Genomic DNA, 20,981 nt, shown 5'->3' on the forward strand with positions numbered 1-20,981 from the left:
GACACCACCTGCAACCAAAGCCGTGGTCTTTGCTGGAGTGCGACCACCCTCACGGCCTGATGCTGCTGCAGCCTTGCAGAAGTCCGCAACTCTGTGGAAGTTACCCCACCACTTCGTGACTGCCGGATACCGACTCTACCGAAAGTGCATGGATCCAACACTTCCGAACGCTGCCACCGCCCCCTCACTGCCACCTCTCCGCAGCAAGGACCCGATGCCTCTTTGTGACACCTCTGCTCCACAGCACCGGAACCTACGCCACCTCGGATCCAGCGACATCGCGATCCCCGACTCCGTGCACCGGGTTGTTTCCTCATTTTCACAAGGTACTGTACATGAGGATCTATGTTACTCCGTGACCAGCGCCACTGGCATTGGATTGTTGGGAACGCCTCTGTCACAATGCTGTGACATCACCAAATCGAAGCATTTGTGTTTCTAAGCGCTATCTTGAAGTTTAATCTTTAAAAATTCATAACTTTGCCTGCGTATGTTGGAGTTTTGTCGTTTTGGACTTGTTTTGCTCAGATAAATATTGGCTATTTTTCTAACCTTGTGTAAAGTCATTTTGTAGTGTTTATACTTTATTACTGTGTGTGTTTGTACAAATACTTTACTTATTGTCTCTGGGTTAAGCCTTTCTGCTCAAGCCAAGCTACCAGAGATTGGGCACAGGATAATTTGGATTGTGTGTGACTTACCCTGACTAGAGTGAGGGTCCTTGCTTGGACAGGGGGTAACCTGACTGCCAACCAATGACCCCATCTCTGACAGTCCTCTTATGACAAATACATTTATTATAGTTCAGCTAAATATACAGGTGGCTCTCATCTAAATGAATACATAGTCACTTACTACAATTGATTAATATAATACACATAGATGTATACAATCAAACATAAGTTGAGGATATAAATTACATATAAAGGGGTGGGGCACATAATTATGCTGTTTTGATCATGTGCTATGAGTCATATTTCACGTCTTTTAAAGAGCTCAGTCCAGACACTGAACAGTTTTGGCCTCTAATTAATTTAGCCAAAGTGAGTAAAAGCTGCTCCAATCTCATCCCTTATTTATCCCACCACAGGACCACAATCCCATTTTGCTGTCTAACCCCAACTCTCTTTGAAACAAAACTGTTTTCTTTCTTTCTTTGCCGCCCATTGTATGAAAGAGTGTCTTACTATTTATATGTTGGTCCTTCCTTCCGCCAGACCTGGAATAGTACCTACAAATCAACATTAACAAAACAGAAAACAAAATATAAGGATGTTTAGCAGCTGCAGCGCTTGCTGTCTGATGTATCTGTCACATTAGACATCCGACATCATTTCCCTTAATATTCCTAATAACGAAACATTATACAACTGAAAGAAAACGAATTTATCCGTGGAGAAACAAATGTCTTGTAAAATGATAAAATGTTCGGGAATATAACCCCAGAACAGGGTCGCTTTGCCTTATTTCTCATTCCCATTTCTTTTGCACATTCTGCCAAAATCCTGTACTAACCTCTCTTCACACTGGGTCAAAACCCCAGAAAAACTTAACATAAAAACTAACACCCAGCTAGCTTCAAAGCTATGGTTATTGTTGATAAACTTGCCCCTTTGAAAAACTTAACAGACTTCACCAGATCACTAGTCCTTAGCTGCATTATTCCAGCTGAACGTTCCCACTTCATTGCCCCACTAACTATAAACCCCAAATATCAGGAATCTCCTGAAAGGTAAGAAAAATGTTTAGGGAATTAGGAATATAAGTAGTTGAGGTGCTGTGAAGAAAGGATAGTGTATATTCCTTTGCTATATACCATAGTGGAGACTATGGAGAATGGGCCTGTGGCTGCTGAAGCACAATGGTTTGGAGGGGCTAGGCGCACATCAAGTTCCCATTGTTACATCTGGGTCAAAAAAAGCAGAGTGAGAAGAAAGTTACATTCCACTACTGGCTTTAATCCCCTAAATCAGTTGTCAGGCCTGCACCCAAGGGTAGCTTTTGATGTGACAAAAAAGCTCCTACAATAGAAATCTTAATCTCCTGCCAAACGTTCTCCCTGTTTTCAACACCCTCTATATGGGAAATTTAACAAACCTGAACTTTCCTTAACTCTAACTTCTACAGCCCAACGGCTTCCTTCAGCAACTGTAACAATATCACAACATTCGTTTTTGATCATCTAACTTCCAATTTCAATTAGTTCAACTGTACTTCCAAAAACTGAAAATCTGACTTGGCCCTTCCGTTTTTTCTCAAAAGCCCTCTATGGTCAGTCAAGAGGCAGGCACAAACGCATAGAACATGCGGGCGTTTTGTTGTGGCTGCATTGTAAATGATATTCCCCAGAGAGGGAATTGTACGGGATCTACTCTTGTCTAAACTCGTATGAAAGCCATAACATACATATTAGCTGTGCGAATTTAATTGGCAAGCGGTTGATGCTAGAAATTGAAGGATATTGCTGCAGTTCGCTATCGGTGTTGCTATCAACTGCATAATGTGAAACGGCCGTAGACCAGAACAGCTCTATATACACGGTTATAGGAAGAAGTGCAAAGGCTGTTCTTTACTGCTTGCTTAAAGACTGCATATTTTCTTTCTGCACCTAAAACTGTGCTTATAAGAGCACAACCAATGTGTCCCCTAATAATAATCCTTTTTACCAAATTACTTTGATGCATCCTTGATTTAGAGCAAAATGTAATAAAATATGTCATAGCTGCTTTGCATTTGCAGAACGAACTGCAATCAGATTTGGCACTGCTACCATGTCCATCACAGTGAAAATACAAATCTAAACAGAACACTTTGCCACATCTCAACACTTTGGAAATCTGATATAAACATATGTAAGAGGAGGAATACATTCAGCCTGTATCACTGTAAGCACACTTTGAACTGTTTTAAAAGGTATTTTCAGTTATATTGTACATACTCCAAACAAGAGAGGTGTGACTCTTTGATTTAATGAAGATGATGAAGACGTTTACTGTCTTGGCTATCAACTGAGAGCAGGTGTCTGGTGGGTTGGTGGAAGCTCAGTAGGTGGTTGATGTAGACCGGTCTTTGATCTTGTAAGGCTCTGTAGGTGTGAATAAGGAGCTTGAGCTGGCATCTTTTATGGATGGGGAACCTTTGGAGGTTTCTGAGGTGGGGGGTGATGTGGATACGTTTGGGGAGGTCCAGGATGAGTCTGGCTGCCGTGTTCTGCATGGTCTGGAGTCTTTTGAGGAGCTGGGAGGAGATGCTGACATAGAGTGTGTTGCCACAGTTGCGGTGGCTGGTGATGAGTTTCTGGGTGGCATCTTTCCTGGTGTTGACTGCAACCCATCTGAAGTTCGGCTGGCCACAAGCTATGGTACCAAATGAATGTGTTTATCCCAAAGACTTCTGTTTTGTCAGAGTTTAGTTTGAGGCAGTTTTCTTTCATCCAGTCGGCTACATTGGTCATGGTGTGGCGGAAGTTTGTTCTGGTGGTGGAGGGATCTTCAATGAAAGAGGGGATGAGCTGAGTATCATCTGCAAAGTAGATGGTGTTGAGTCCATGGCATCTGACGATGGCAGTCAAGAGGGTCATGTAGGTGTTGAACAATGTGGGAGTGAGGGATGATCCTTGGGGTACATATGATGTTCTTGAGTTGAGAGGTGACCGGAGGAAGCTGGACGCTCTGAGTCCTGTTAGGAAGAAGGAGATCGTTTTGAGGACATACTTTTGTATGCTGATGCTGTGCAGCCTGTTGATGGTGTGGTAGAAGACGGTGTCGAATAGAGCTGATAGGCCAAGGAGGATCAAGGCAGCAGTTCCCCCACAACCGAGGTGTGCACTGATGTTGTTCATGGCAGGGATGAAACCAGCCTTGGTGCTGTGGTTGGCACAGAATCCTGATTGGGAGATGTCCAGTAGGAAGTTTTCTTACAGGTCGTCTGTGAGCTGTTAATTGATGGCCTTCTCTAGTACCTTGGCAGGGTAGGGGAGCAGAGAGATAGGTTGGAATTTTTGAGTTCGCTGGGGTCCATGGAAGGTTTCTTAAGGAGGGGTCTGATTTCTGCATGTTTCCATTTGTCTGCAAAAACTGCTGAGGTAATGGAGGTGTTGGGGATGCTAATGAGTTCTAAGCTGATGTGGTTGGTTCCAAGGTCGCACAGGTGGTGGGAGCATGGGTCGGTGGTGGTCTCGAAGTGGAAGGATGACATGATGACCAAGGTGGATTGAGTAGTGAGTGGTGTCCACATGGTGACTGTTCTATTGGTGTGTGCTTGGGGGTTCCAGAGAGCTGAGGTTGAACATCATGGGTTGGTGGTGAATGTTGTTGTAGATGGTGTTAATCTTGCTGTGAAAGTAGTCTGAGAAGGTGTTGCAGAGTTCTTGGGAAGAGTGGATAGTGTTCTCTGTGGCTGTCAGGTTGGAGTATTCTTTGACTATTCTGAATAGTTCTTTCATGTGTTTGGCTGCTGTGTCAATGAGACTCGTGCTGGCCGTTCTCTAGGCTTCCTTGAGTTGCCACTGGTAGTTGCTGAGGGCTGCTTTGTGGGCAGCTCTGTCGGAGGTGTTCCTAGTGGATCACCATTGTTTTGTTTGAGTGGGCAGCAGCTGTGTTTGGTGGTTTTGAGCTCGGGGAGTACCAGCTGGCTTGTCCTGATGTTTTACTGGTTCTGGTTGGTTTCTGCAGGGTGACTCTTTCGGCGCATCCGGTGACCCCAGTGGAGAAAGCCTGGAGGGCCTGTTTAAGGTTAGATGAGACCTTGAGTTGGGAATTGCCGATGGCCTGCATCCAATGTGTTTCTATTACTTTGCCTCAGTTGCAGTAGTCGGGTCTGTGGTACCTGGTGGTGGTGCGTTGAACGCTGGAGATGGTGATATGGGAACAACAAAAGTTTTTACACTTACTTCACCAAACTCACAGGTAACCATGAACTACTACTCTGTAGGTTTGCAGCAGAGGAAGTGGAAAGGGACAAGACAGAGAAACAAACACTGGATATTATCACGCTGCCTGGTTACACAGCTAGGCTTAATCTGCTCTTCAGACATGTTAATATTTAAACACAGAAGGAGATCTTGACTATGGATATAGTATGGACCTTTGAGTTTAACTTCTGATATTCTATATGATTTACCTGTTGACATTCTCTGTATTTTCCACAGCCTATTATAAAATAAAACTGTGTATTTCTTCAGAGCTGAAAGACAAATAAGGTTAATATAGTAAATGGGAATCACAATTTGGGTAATAACACATTGTTCACTTACGAAAGCTACATTTACTATTAGGAAATAGCTTCCTGTGATTCTGTTTACGTTCAGTAAAACTAGTTGAGAACTATAACATGAAATATATTTATAAGGATTGATTCTCTCAGTTATACCATTGGTATTTGTAGATTTGCTATTATTCATATTGGCATACCATACAACATTAATTCTGTGCCAACATTATTCCACAACAATGATCAGTTCTTAACCACACAGAACTCATTATAGAATAAACAAGTGTGATAGCGTTCGTAATAACATTATGGATAACTCTTTATTAAATTTAAAAAAACAATAATGTTTGCAATACTAATGGGTGCCTACTTGCAAAAAAAAGAAATATTTAAGGTTAGTAATCCTAATGAATGACTTATCTTGAAAACAAACAGGTGCAAGTTTATCCCTTTGTGAGTGCGATACTACTTTAATGTCAAGATGTCTTTTGGCAAGTTTACTGATTTAAACAGCAAGTCCAGCGTGCAGTAGACATGTATCACAATTGCCTAGCAAGGGCAATATGAAGTACGAGGAACTTAAACTCTAGCCACTCAAGATGGCCACTACCATGTGCAAGTTTTCTGAGAGTCCTGAAGGCCCATGAAACATGCATTCCACCTTGCCTTCACACAGGTATTTCACTGAGCGCACCCATCTTCTGTCCATTCAGGACCCACACTCTGCGCATCTTCGTTAGTCTTCTGCTCCTCAAGATAGACACATTCAAGAGCCTTGGAATAGAGCGTGGCACTGAACCGGTGTGTAAAAGTAAGTGCATCCAAAGCCTCATTCAGACAATAGCCTCAGTGTTTACACAAAAGTTATAGATGTTTGAACGTGCAAGCCATATGAACGCTTAAAGCAAGAGTCTGCTGTGATCATATAACTATGAGACTGTTCCATATGATCTTCAAGTGTACTCATAATCTGCAAAGCATGCTCCAGTTTCCCGACTTGCATATCTAAAATACGGTCACCTCCTGTTTGCTGGCATATTCGTTTCTGCAGTGTATAACAGTTTCTGACTTTTTTTGCTAGTCTATTTTCCCCATGGTTCTTATGTCCAGGAGTAACATTCTCCGGGATGCAAGTATTTGTTAGTTTTGTTCGCTGTTGTGTAATTAACTTGCCTGTAAACCACCGTCCAGACTTGTTATAGCAGCTGCTCATATTGTTATAGAGGAGCCATGAGTGGAGAGTTCATTTGATTAGGTTAACAGTTTTTAATACCATGAGCCAAATGTACTAAAAACTAATTCGCAAACTGGGTTGCAAATTGTGCACTGGCTCTTTGCATAACAATTGTAGTTTTGCAAATTAACGTATGTATTAATAGGTCGATTCGCCAAATTCCTATTTGGAGTCCGTGTCGATCCAACTACATCATGAAGATTGATGAGGTAGTTTGCAAATTGCGATTAACTCCAATTGGAAGCCATCACATTGAGGGTAGGGTTTGCAGGAAACCATGTCTGTAATTGCCTTTAAATGAAGTAAATATAATGCCGATATGACAAAACAGACATTAATATTATCCAAAAATCCTTAATACCTTGGTCAATTATATACGAAGTTAAGAGTTTTAAAAAAAAAGAAAGAAAAAAACATTTTTTTTTGTTCCACAATTTCATCATACATATCTCCATATCAGCACACCATTCTATCCTTTAAATGATTCAAGTCTTATGTACAAGAACTATTTTTAATAATCTTATACATCAAACAGAAAGGATACATTCAAGATGTATAGTATCTTAGTTTACTTTTACTTTATATAACTTTATTCGAACTTGGAAAATATCCATAATAGTACAAACATAAAAAAAATCAACATTAAAAATGATTAAAATACAGTGATGTCATTTATTAAATGCAAAAGCCAGGTCTAAAAGTGTCCTGCAGGTTCTAATCAGTTCAATAGAAATAAATCCTCTCAAATTAATCAGTGTCCATTGAACGAAGTGCGCGCACCACTGTACATAAAAATGCCCCAGCATGAGCAATCTCCTCGTCATTAAGCTGTAAAAAAGTATGCAGCGCACTCCTCAGGTTTCCAATACCATGTCTCTTTACTAAAGGAATCAAAAAACTCCTAGAGTACAGAGAGTAATAATTACAAAAAAATTAAAGTGTGTTATAGTTTACCCTGACATCTCATCACAGGGGCAGGGTTTGGAATTAAGGCCGTCATTTTAGCCTAGTAGGAAGCATAACAAACATTTAATCGTGCCCGCCCTATAGTGAAACAGCAGGCTCCACACCCATCGGCCCATGGATCTACGGGCCAGGTGGCTGTTGTAAAATTCATGTAAGCTTCCACGCTGGACTTCTTCCTCTCGGTGCCGACCTTTCAGACTCCGCCAAATTTAGCAGAGCCAGCTGCAGCTGTTTTTTTATCGATATTGTGATTGCCTTTGGGGTCTAAAAACACATGACAAAAAGCCTACGTTATGCAAACCACCTAGTTTTACACTGGCTAACCAGGGAATATCAAATCCTTTATCACAATTAAGGCAGTTCCTAATGATTTCTCTTGAAAGCCCAGCTCTCTTATTTTTCTGTACTGACAGCCACAGCAATGAAGGATGGCTTCTGATATAATCTTCAATGTATGGAATACTCAGTTCTCTATGGCAAATCAGATGGGAAGAGGAAATGGGGGCTGCCAGAACCCTCCTACAGGGCCTATTCTCTTCGTTCTGAATTGAATTGCAGTTCTGGATACCCCACATCCCCGCTACATAAGTTACTGCAGGTAGGCACTGTGATTTATACATTTCTAATACGGGATAAGTGTTCTGCCACCCTTTGGCTGCTTTAAACTAAACAATGTGCGAGTAGTCTTTATTAATCAAGCCCTGCAGTGGGTGATGTGCAGTTCTAGGAAAGACTGAGTGAAAACTACTCCTAAGTAAGGGAAGGTACAAACCCAAAGATTAAGAGGCGCAACACTCTAGGAGTTTGTGCCATTAGGACGGCATCACCCGCTTATAGAAGTGAGGGCAGTAGAGAGCCATTAATTCTTGGGACATCTAAGGTTTGGTTCTTTAAAAAGGGGTCAACATTATTAATATATAAAATAAATAAAAGCGGAGCTAAGACACAGCCTTGCCTTTCACCTTGGAATACCCCTGTGTCTTCCAAGACTTCACCTGGCCTTCATATCCATATAGATGTAGGCAAACAAATGTACCAGTGCTTCATCCATTTCATAGATGAGGAGGCTTGCCCACAGCTTCGAGGTTAGAACAGTCAAATGCTGACAACAAGTCCATAAAGACAAGGCAGAAGGGAGAGCGTTTGGCGATTGTGTAATTCCCAATTACCTGTGACAAGTTAAGACATTAGTCTGTGGTGCCCACACAACTTCTGAAACCATACTGGCAGGGGTAAAGAATTGACTTCTCCTCTGCCATGCCTTTATCCTATTAAACAACCAACACTCTACAAAGGATCTTAACTGTTGTGTCGATAAAGGAAATAGGCCTGTAAAAACTCGGCTGGGAATGGTCTCCCTTTTAAAAAAATGGGACTAAAACAGAGGTGGTTCATGAACTGGGAAGCCGGTTATGGGCCAATCCGTTAAACATTCACCAACAGAGGTGCCCAAAACTCAGGGAAGGACTTAATCAAATCAACAGGGACACAATCTGGCCCGGGGCCTTCCCGCAGATATTCTGACAATAGCGTCCTCCATCTCACTCAGGGATACCTCAAGTCCTCTGAGGTTGGGTGTGAAGCTAAAATCTCCTGAGGCTTGGGATAGGGCGTATGCTTTAGCAAAATGAGCCTCACATGCTTCAATAGAGACACTGGTGCTAATCGGGGGCTGTTAGAAATGGGGTCTTTGGTTGGCAGTCAGGTTACCCCCTGTCCCAGCAAGGACCCTCACTCTAGTCAGGGTAAGTCACACACAATCCAGATTATCCTGTGCCCACCCTCTGGTAGCTTGGCACTGAGCAGCCAGGCTTAACTTAGAAGGCAATGTGTAAAGTATTTGTGCAATAAATCATACAATAACATCATGTAGCACCACAAAAATATACCACACAGTGCTTAGAAAAATATATAATATTTATCTGGATAAATGCAGGTCAAAAAGATTAAAATGCAATAAGTATATGTTGAGATATCACCAAAAAGTGTTATAAAGTGCCTTAAGTCTTTTAAAAGCAAACAAAGTCGCTTTCAAGCACAAAGTACCTGGTATGCGTGCAAAATCTCTGAAAAGAACCGCAGAGGAGGAGATGAATCGAAACAAATGATTTCCGGCGCTCGGTCGCAGATCCTCTTCGGGTTGCAGGGTTTTCAGACGCCCCGGGGTCGATGCCTGGATTTCCTGTGTTGGCAGGACAAAGTCACAGGAGCTGCATCGATTTGGTGGGCGCTGCGTCAAATTTTCTACCGCACAGCAGGCGCTGTGTCGATTCCTCTGTGGAAGTCGGGCTGCATCATTCTGGCTGGGCTGTGCGTCGATTCAGTGGCCCGTGCGTCAAATTTCCGGTCACTACGCTGGCGCTGCGTCAATCTTCTCATTGCGAAGTCGGGCTGCGTCGTTCCGGCTTGGCTTGCAGTGAAATTTTCACTGCAGTGCAGGCTGTGCGTAATTTCTGGCAAGCTGTGCGTCGAATTTCACTGCGCAAGGAGTCCCTCTTGTAGAGATTAAGGGCCTGATTACAACTTTGGAGGAAGGTGTTAATCTGTCCCAAATGTGACGGATATACCACCAGCCGTATTACGAGTCCATTATATCCTATGGAACTCGTAATACGGCTGGTGGTATATCCGTCACATTTGGGACGGATTAACACCTCCTCCAAAGTTGTAATCAGGCCCTAAGTCTTTTTGGTCTTGAGACTTCAGGGAACAGGAGGCAAGCTCTGTCCAAGCCCTTGGAGAGCACTTCTTCACCACAGCCAGAGAGCAGCAAGGTAGCAGGGCAACAGCAAGGCAGTAGTCCTTCACAGAAAGCAGACAGGTGAGTCCTTTGGGCAGCCAGGCAGTTCTTCTTGGCAGGATGCAGGGTCTGGTTCCAGTTTCTTCTCCAGGAAGTGTCCGAGTTGGTAGGGGCAGAGGCCTGTTTAAATACCCAAATGTGCCTTTGAAGTGGGGGATACTTCAAAGAGTGGCTTAGAAGTGCACAAGGTCCACTTTCAGTTCAATCCTGTCTACCAGGGTCCCAGTCGGGGGTGTGTCAGTCCTCTGTGTGAGGGAAGGCTACTGTTCTTTGACATGCAAGTGTCAGGCCCTCCACCCTCCCAGATCAGGAAGACCCATTCAAAATGCAGATGTATGCAAGTGAGGCTGAGTATCCTGTGTTTGGGGTGTGTCTGAGTGAATGCACAAGGAGCTGTCAACTAAACCCAGCCAGCCGTGGATTGTAAGGCACAGAAAGATTTAAGTGCAGAGAAAGGATCACTTTCTAAAAGGGGCATTTCTAAAATAGTATTATTAAATCCAACTTCACCAGTCAGCAGGATTTTGTATCACCATTATGGCCATACTAAATATGACCTACCTACTCCTTTCAGATCAGCAGCTACCACTCAAACAATGTATAAGGGCAGCCCCAATGTTAGCCTATGAAGGGAGCAGGCCTCACAGCAGTGTAAAAACAAATTTAGGGGTTTTACACCACAAGGACATGTAAACTACACATGTACATGTCCTGCTATTTGCCTACACCACAGCCAGCCCTATAGGATACCTAGGGCATACCTTAGGGGTAGAAAAAGGGGAGTTTTAGGCTTGGCAAGTAGTTTTAAATGCCAAGTCGAATTGGCAGTAAAACTGCACATACAGGCCTTACAATTGCAGGCCTGAGACAAGGTTAAGGGGCTACTTAAGTGGGTGGCACAATCAGTGCTGCAGGCCCACTAGTAGCATTTAATCTACAGGCCCTGGGCACATATAGTGCACTCTACTAGGGACTTATAAGTAAATTAAACAGTCCAATTGGGTATTATCCAAAGTTACCATGTTTAAAGGGAGAGAGCATATGCACATAAGCACTGATTAGCAGTGGTAAAGTGTGCAGAGTCTCAAAACCAGCAAAAACAGTATCTAAAAGGTGGAGGGAGGCAGGCACAAGTTAGGGGTGACCACCCTAAGGCTGTCAGGTCTAACATGTGCCCCCCCAGCTGAAAGTGGGGAGAGCTACCCAACCTCCTGGGAGCTCTCATCGCTAAGGTGGAAGTATCTGGAGAGACCATCAGCGTTGGCGTGGTCAGTCCTAGGGCGATGCTCCACCGTAAAGTCCATGCCCTGTAGGGAAATGGACCACCTCAAGAGTTTAGGATTCTCACCCCTCATCTGCATGAGCCATCTGAGGGGCCTGTGGTCTGTCTTTACCCGGAAGTGAGTCCCAAACAGGTATGGTCTCAGCTTCTTTAGTGCCCAGACCACAGAAAATGCTTCTTTTTCAATAGCACTCCACCTCTGTTCCCATGGTAATAGTCGTCTGCTAATAAAGATTACTGGTTGGTCTGAGCCCTCATTTAGCTGTGCTAGAACAGCCCCTATGCCATGCTCTGAAGCATCTGTCTGCACAATAAATTCCTGGGAGTAGTCAAGCGCCTTGAGCACAAGGGCTGTGTACATGGCCTCCTTCTCGGAATCGAAGGCTTTCTGACAAGCCTCTGTCCAATTCCCCAACCTAGGTTGTTTTTTGGAGGTACTTTCTGTCAAGGGTGACACAACGGTTCCATAGACCTTGATAAACCTACGGTAGTATCCAGTGAGGCCTAAGAAGGCTCTCACTTCGGTCTGTGTTCTAGGTGGTTGCCAGGCCTTGATGGTTTCAATCTTGGCCTGGAGTGGCTGCACCTTGCCACCACCTACTAGGTGTCTCTAGTACCCTGCCCAATCTGGCACTTACTAACCTTGATGGTCAGGCCTGCCTGTTGCAGAGCCTGGAGCACCTCTTTGAGGTAGAGCAGGTGTTCCTCCTAGCTGTAACTATAGACAGCTATCTCATCTAGGTAGGCTGCGCAATAGGCATCCTTGCCAGCTAGGATCCCGTTAACCAACTGTTGGAAGGTAGCGGGGCATTTTTCAACCCCAAAGGGCATCACACTGGTAATGGCCATCAAGTGTAGAAAATGCAGATCTCTTTAGACCCCTCAGTCAAGGCGATCTGCCAGTACCCTGATGTGAGATCAAAAGTACTCAAGAACTTGGCAGCACCTAGCCTGTCAATGAGCTCATCAGCTCGGGGAATGTGGTGAGCGTCAGTCCGTGTGACTGAGTTGAGACCTCTGTAGTCCACCCAGAACCGGAGTTCTGGCTTTGCACTGAGGGCAGCAGCCTTAGTTACCAGCACCACAGGGCTGGCCCAGGGACGGCTGGACGTCTCAATAACCCCTAGGGCCAACATTTTAGAGACCTCCTCCTTGATGCTGGCCTTCACCTTATCTAACAACCTGTAAATTTTGTTCTTTACTGGGGGACTGTCTCCCATGTCAATGTCATGGACACACAGATGGGTGAGTCCAGGAGTAAGGGAAAACAGGGAAGAGAACTGCTTCAACAACTCATAGCAGTCTCCTCTCTGAGTCAGGGAGTTCGAGAGATTGACCCCCTCCACTGACCCACCACCTTCTTTGGCAGAGAGGAGGTCGGGGAGAGGTTCACTCTCCTCTTCCATGCCCTCATCTGTCACAAGGAGCATACTGACCTCAGACTTTTCAAAATGAGGTTTGAGTCTGTTATGATGGCAAACCCTTGGGGGCGCCTGGGGGTCTTGTGGTCCACTAGGTAAGTGGCCTCCCCCTTCCGCTCCATGATCTCAAATGGGCCGGACCAGCAGTCCTGGAGAGCCCTAGGCTCTACTTGCTCTATTACCTAAACCTTGTCTCCAGGTGAGAACTCAACCAGTGTGGCCTTCCAGTCATACCACTCCTTCATCACCTCTTGACAGGCCTCAAGGTTACTCTTGGCCTGCTTCTAAAAGCTTTGGGTTTGGTTGCAGAGGGCCAGCATGTAGCTGACCAAATCCTGGGGAGGCGTCTTGGAAGCTTTCTCCCAGCCCTCCTTGACTGTGCTTAGTGGTCCCCGGACAGGGTGACCATAGAGAAGCTCAAAGGGGCTGAACCCCACCCCTTTCTGGCGCACCTCTTTATAAGCAAACAATAGGCATGGCAAGCGGACGTCCCACTTATGCCTCATGGCCTCAGGTAGGCCAGAGATCATGCCCTTAAGGGTCTTGTTGAATCTCTCAACAAGCCCATTGGATTGAGGATGATAAGGGGTGGTAAACCAGTAGTTCACCCCACACTCATCCCACATGGACTTCATGTACGCAGGCATGAAGTTTGTGCCCCTGTCAGACACAACCTCCTTAGGGAATCCCAAACGGGTAAATACTCCCAACAGGGCTCTGATCACCACTGGTGCAGTCAGTGTTCTCAGAGGGATTGCCTCTGGATAGCGGGTGGCTTGGTCCACCAAAACCAGGATAAACCTGTTGCCCAAGGCAGTTTTGGGGTCCAAGGGACCAATGACATCGATGCCCACCCTTTCAAAAGGGATGCCAACGATGGGGAGTGGGATCAGGGGGGCTTTAAGCCTTTTCCCTATCTTCCCACTAGCCTGGCAGGTGGGGCAGGTCAAGGAGAAATTATCTGAGGCTACCCGCATTCCAGGCCAAAGGAAGTGGGTGACCAGCCTGGCAAAGGTCTTGTCTTGGCCCAAATTTCCTGCTAGGGGGATGTCATGAGCCAGACCCAGTAGGAAGGCCCCGTAGCACTGAGGAACCACCAGCACATGTGCTTCCCCAATGGCCGGAACCTTAGGCTCACTGTAAAGGAGATCATTCTCCCAGTAGAGATGGTGATCGCCAGAGACTTCACCAGCTGCTTGGGCTGCGGCCTCCCACCTCAGACCCTCAAGGGTAGGGCATTCCTTCTGCGCCTTGCAAAACTCTGCCCTGGTTGGCCCACCCTCTACTTGCCAGCCAGCAAGTTCAGGCAGGTTGCCCAAGTCAGCTATGTCCTCTCCAGTTGGCTCAGGGGCCTCCCCCTCCTCAGGGGACCCGTCGCCCACCGTGGGAACATCTGAGGAGGGTTTCCTGCACCTCTTACCCTTCCTCATTGCAGCTGTCTGGGCCATTGTTCCAGGCTCCAGACGCCCTTGATTCCCTTCCGGGTGCCATGGACCCTGTGGTCATGCACACCCACTCAGGCAAACCTAACATTTCCAGGTGGGGTCTAAGCTCTACCTCCTTCCAGGCAGTATGCTCAAGATCATTGCCTAACAGACAACCTACAAGCATGACAGGACTCACAGCTACTTTTAGAGCACCAGGGACCCCCCCCACCAACTCAAAGGGAACCAGAGCCACCAGTAGGTGACTCTCACGATTGTCAGTGACTATAACCTGGTGGAATGTATTGGGGACTATCTGCTCTGCTGACACCAGCTGACTCTTGACAGTAGTCATACTGCCTCCTGTGTCACATAGAGCCTCCACCCTTTCACCACCAATGGTGACCCACTGCCTATACTTTGAAGTATTTGCAGGCATGTGAGCACCATTTCACTATCTCCCAGGGATACTTGGGAAGCCTTGGCACATGGGAACTACCGCCATGAGCGCAAGTTATATGGTGGCGCAAGTGCTACTATAGTGGCGCCCCACCCCCTTTTGTCCCCAAGAACACAGCGGAGCCAGCCTTCTAGGAAACAGAGTGCTACTGGCTAAATTTGGATCTCAGAGGGAGGCGACAGGAATGGCACCTACCATTCACTGGGTGTGAGAGAACAGGGCTTATTGCATAGGCCCTCTAACTTTTTGCCCCCATTTCCACATTTTGCTGGTGTTTTCCTGACTCTGATGGTGCCCTGGGTACTGCTAGCCAGTCCCAGGGCCTGTGCTCTGTGTAAACTCATTATGCAAATTAGGCTAATTATAATTGGCTAGGTCAACCTACCTATAAGTCCCTAGAATATGGTAGGGTATGTAGGTTTAGGGACCCCAGCATAGGTAGTGCACCCATAGGTGCACTGCAGAGGTGCTCAGTGTCACTTCAAAGGCAGGCCTGCCTTGCTGGCTGTTTTTAAATTGAAGTTTCATGCAAATTCGACTTTGGAATTAAAAGTAGTTCCAAAGTCTTAAACTACCTTATTTTTACATGTATGTCACCCCTAAGGTGTGCCCTATGTGCCCCTAGGGCTGGGTGCCATGTAACTATAGGCAGGGACCTTATAAAATAGTTTTATAAGCCCTGGTGAGGTAAAACAGCCAAATTTGTTTTTCCCTCATTGTAGTGAATGGCCTCCATAGGCTAGAATGAGGAGACTTTATTTTAAATTTAAAAGTCCCCTTAAGCAATAGCTACCGGAGGTTTGGTATCAAATGAATTGTTATTTATGGATTTATGAGGAATGTTGCTCCCTGGGATTGATTTTTGCCACACTTCCCAGGAAGTGGTCATCATAGGGGGAAGGACCCTGCCCCTGATTGGAGAACCAGGACCCCCCTGATTTTCACCCAGGAGCAAGGATAAAACTGGCAGACCTGCACCCACACCTCAGATCCCATTCAAATTCCAACAAGGAAGAACTACAGGGGAAGAAGGACTGCCCTGCTGGACCCCTGACCTGCACCTGGACACTGCAATCTGGAGGACTGCTTCAGCTGCACACTTGGGCTTCACCACTAAAAGGACTTTACCTGTCTTCTACTGCTTCAAGAAGGGACTCCCTGTTTGCTACAGGTACAAAGGAGCTGCCCAGAGTCCCCTGCATGAAGTCCTGCAAGCAGAGCCCAGCCGACCAGCGTCCAGTGGCCATTGAGGATTCTGACAAGGTGCATTCTGGGAATTGTAGTCCCAACTCGCAAGGAGCAACTCAGAGCTTCTGGAACCTTGGATCAAGTTGTGGATACTTCAAGGACACAAAAAGGACCTCTGGAAGAAGATCCAGAAGTTTGGAGACGTTTGGAGCAACTCCATAAGTTGAAGAGGTGCATTGTGGGAGTTGTAGTCCCAGACCCCAAGAGGCTCCCCATAGGCTCTGAACCCTTGGCTGGTGCTGTGGACCACTTTCCTGAATCAAACACTTCTGAAAGTAAGTGTGACAGTGTTAACTCGTGGGTGGCCTGAACTCTGGACTTTGTTCCTTTCCACTGCAACCTTTTTTAACCATTTGAGCACTAGTTGCTTCTATGTGCTAGAAAGCATTAATTCTTTAAAAATTCATATCTCTGGTTCCCCTTATCCGATTTTATTTGCTTTGGTGCCATTTTAAACATAAAAATATACTCTATTTTTATAAATTGATTTTGGATTTTTAAACTGTTTCCTGTGTTTTATTTAATTACTGTTTTGTGATACATGAATGCTTTACACTCTGTCTCCTAAGTTAAGCCTTGTCGCTCGTTGCCAAGCTACCAAGGGTTGAGCTGGGTTTAATTTACTGAGACCTAACTGGACCTAAGTGGAGGTTAGTGGCCTATTGCTCACTGTAGGTACTACCTGCCCTTACCAATAACCCATTTTCTAACATTTTTGGTGTGCAGTGGTGGGATCCTGTACTTGTGTTCAGTATCACCTTACAGTTTAAATAAAACAAATTTAAAAATCCTTTAAGTTGTCCTAGTGCAAAAATTGTTTTTAATTTTTAATTGGGATTAATTTCAATTATTGAATTTTTGTGATTTTTCTAAATTATTGTTTCCAATTTTTGCAAAAAGTTTTTGTTGACACAAAACTAGGGAACCATGGAGCTTGATCTGGCTAGCCTCCAGTAGCCCAGCTTAGGGGGGTTGTGTACTGCAAGGGGGTTGCCTGCAACCACTGACCTCTGGAAGCATGTTCTGCTTAAATCCCTGACAGCATGGGCTGAGGCCCAAGAAGTAGGCCCATAGTGGCATCCAAAGTCACTGATGCTATAGTGTGGTACCAGAAAAAGTGTCCATATCGAGTTCAGTGTTATTGAGTACTTTAATGCACGCATTGTTGGTGGTAGTACAGAGACCCCCAGGACCATCAGTCCTTGCAGACGGCAAGGGGAGGAGCCTAGTGGGATGCACTATAAAGCATGAAATATTGAACCGCAGGGCGTGATGTGAGCATTGTTGGTGGTAGTCCAGAGACCACCAGGACCATCAGCCCTTGCAGATGGCAGGGGGAGGAGCCTCCTGGGACGTGCTATGTAGCGTGAAACATTGAACCGCAGTGCGTGACGCGCACTGGCAGTGTCCGGGCCAAGCCCGGGGCCAAGGGCAGGCCCGTCCACGCCCGTCGGAGCCCGAAGGAGGCCGGGCAGGGCCACCCCCCTAAAAACAAACATGTGTGATAACTGGACTTTGAAGGGAGGCTCACGATCTAATTGCGAGAGTGTTTTTTTTATATGACTGATTTATATAGATAAGGCTGATTATTAGTGATAGTTCTAGTGGTGCAATGATATTAGTAACAGTATAAGCCACCAAAACTTTCACGTTTATCATTGGATTAATCAGGCAGCGACTTGGGGTTGGGCTTTGTGCAGCGTTTTACTTGGGTGATTTATTAGTTGGGGAATTACTTTGCACATACTTTATTGATTAGTATAAATGTGAAAGAATATAGATTTACAGACACAATTTCTTCCTCTAAAAAGGATTACCCTTAAGCATTGTAATTATGGGTAAAAGAAAGCTTTCAACATTGAATCCTTATTCCAATGTAAAAGATCGTACTTCCATATTAAAATATATTTCAGGAGCGATGGGAGTGATTGAGAAGCGAATTTCTAGTGTTGAAGAAAAATTGCTGCCATCTGGCTATTGTATTCCACTCCCACCAAGGCTTCCTGAAATACAGGCTGACTATAGCGATATCAACAGGGGTATTAGTGCAGAGTTAGTTGAAATTCAGGAAAATAAGAACGATAAAAATGGATACGTTCAAAACATTTCGGATACAATATCAGTTCTGGGTGATTCCCCGTCTTCACCTAAGCACCCTAGGAAACCACCAAGGCTGGATAATTCCCCCATTATTAATTTAAAGAAGAATGAGCCAGTAAATATACCTGCAAGGCAGGCATTGAAAAAAGTAACCCGGAGGAAAACACCAAACAAATCAGCTGAAGCCACCCTAAAACTTCTTGCCAATATTCACAAATCAACTAATGCTATGAAAACATCAGTCTGGGCTTCACTGGACCCTTTCAGAATGACTAAGAGCAGTAGAGAGTAATCCTGAGGCAGGTTTAGCACTTATGAAGACTCTACAGCTGGGGGAATAACATTGCCCTAGAGAAGCTCCTACGGCACCACACCTAACATCAAACCTCACGAGTAATTTACAACCTCAGACACAAGCGGTAACTACCAGACAATCACAGGTAAAGACTCTAAATAGAGAGTCGCCCAAAGACAGGGTGACCTGGCAAGTTACTAATTCTCCTGGGGAGGAACAAGACAGATAACAGTGGAGCCCTCCCATCTACCAAGTGATTTTTTACATCTACCCCCGAAAGTGTGTGATGCTATTAATTGTGTTTGACCAATGACTTTGTGTTTCACCACTGCGCATATTAGTTGCTCAATGTTCACCAGTATCACATTATGGTGGTCATTACGACCCTGGCAGATGGTGTTAAAGCTGCGGAAATACCGCAAACAGGCCGGCGGACAAAAAAAGGGAATTACGACCCTGGCGGTAACCGCCAACAAAGACAGCCACTTTAACACTTCGCCCGCCACGGCAGTACAGACAAACAGCGTGGCGGTCACCGCCAACAGACAGGCGGGAGACAAAGTACCGCCCACACTATTACAACACACCAATCCGCCACCTTTTCCGGGGTGGATTCACCGTGGATAAAAACACGGCGGAAACAGCCTTTGCTATGGGAAAACGCTCACCTCAAGACACTCCACGAGGAACGACGACACCATGGAGCCGGAACTCCAAATACTACCTGCCCTTGTCTTTCTGCTCCTCTACGAACAACAGCGACGTAGGCGCAGAACATACCGGTGAGTACTGCATCTACGATACGGGGAGGGGGGAGGCAAAAGTTAGGGGGACACCCACCAAACACCCCCACCCCCACCCTCGCATATTACAACATACACACCAATGCAGTCAAAAATATCACATGAACAACCCACAATCCCCCCGGAAGAATGCAAAGACAAAGCGAGATCCGTTCAAATATTGTAATGTGCCAAAATACATGTCATATAAAAATATACTGAATCATATCTCGAAATCTGTCATATTTTTATATACAATACAAGAAGTAGTGCAGATATGTACACAACAATGTCCGTGCACCAACAGTCCAAAAATGCATGGGCGAAGGCCCACAATAGATACCTGACCAAAATCCGAGAGAACACTGCCGGGCATCAGATTGAAATACTACAGGCACCTCAGGGGGAAGGGAAGGGGGGGCACCTCAGCCACATGACTGCAAAGTCAGATCGACGACGGGGCTCAATGCCCATTTATGCCATCCTGGGGAGTGCAAAGCCACAGTCTCTCAAGTCTTTACAGTGGGTGGTTTGCCCACTGGACCATCCTGGGGAGTGCAAAGCCACAGTCTCTCAAGTCTCTACAGTGGGTGGGTTGCCCACTGTGCCATCCCGGGGAGTGCAAAGCCACAGTCTCTCAAGTCTTTACAGTGGGTGGTTTGCCCACTGGGCCATCCTGGGGAGTGCAAAGCCACAGTCTCTCAAGTCTTTACAGTGGGTGGTTTGCCCACTGGACCATCCTGGGGAGTACAAAGCCACAGTCTCTAAAGTCTTTACAGTGGGTGGGTTGCCCACTGGACCATCCTGGGGAGTGCAAAGCCACATTGACGCAAGTAGATGCAGTTCTCAACTGGTACTGGGTGGCCAGACTGGATGAGTCTACCCGTGAAAGTTCCTGTCCTGTCACTGTCCCAGCTGCAAATGGGATAACGATGCCTGATGTGGCGGCTTATTCATACCCACACACGGTGTTTGCCCTGATCAGCGGTCTTCACCATGGCAGCCTTGGCCTTGTTCAGCGGTGCTTTGCCATGGCGGTCTTGGCCTTGTTTAGCGGTGCTTTGCCATGGCTGGCTATGGACTGTTCAGCGGTGCTTTGCCATGGCGGTCTTGGCCTTGTTCAGCGGTGCTTTGCCATGGCTGGCTATGGACTGTTCAGCGGTGCTTTGCCATGGCGGTCTTGGCCTTGTTCAGCGGTGCTTTGCCATGGCGGTCTTGGCCTTGTTCAGCGGTGCTTTGCCATGGCTGGCTATGGACTGTTCAGCGGTGCTTTGCCATGGCGGTCTTGGCCTTGTTCAGCGGTGCTTTGCCATGGCTGGCTATGGACTGTTCAGCGGTAGCCTGAGATGGCGGTTCAGATACTGACATTGGTGTGTGGCATGACGAACTCCACACTGGACATTGGGGTGTGGCATGATGAACTCCACACTGGACCTTGGGGTGTGGCTTGACGTTCCATCATCGCCCAGCGGGGCTGTGGGATCCTGGTCCCTCCTGGACACTGACTCCGGCGGTGGTCTCCTGACCAGTAACGATACTTGGGCCCTCCTGGGCAATGACTCTGGCGGTGGTCTCCTGACCAGTAACGATACTTGTGCCCTCCTGGGCAATGACTCTGGCGGTGGTCTCCTGACCCGTAACGACGGTGCTGGCGGTTGTGTCTGGACCGCCGGAAATGATGGCGCACTTCTCCGCCGTGACACTCACAACAGGCTGGGCAGACTTCCTCGGAACCTTCCCCACCTTCTTTGGAGTTAC

Source organism: Pleurodeles waltl, chromosome 3_1 (assembly GCF_031143425.1).
Source record: "Pleurodeles waltl isolate 20211129_DDA chromosome 3_1, aPleWal1.hap1.20221129, whole genome shotgun sequence".
Taxonomy (NCBI): Eukaryota; Metazoa; Chordata; class Amphibia; order Caudata; family Salamandridae; genus Pleurodeles; species Pleurodeles waltl.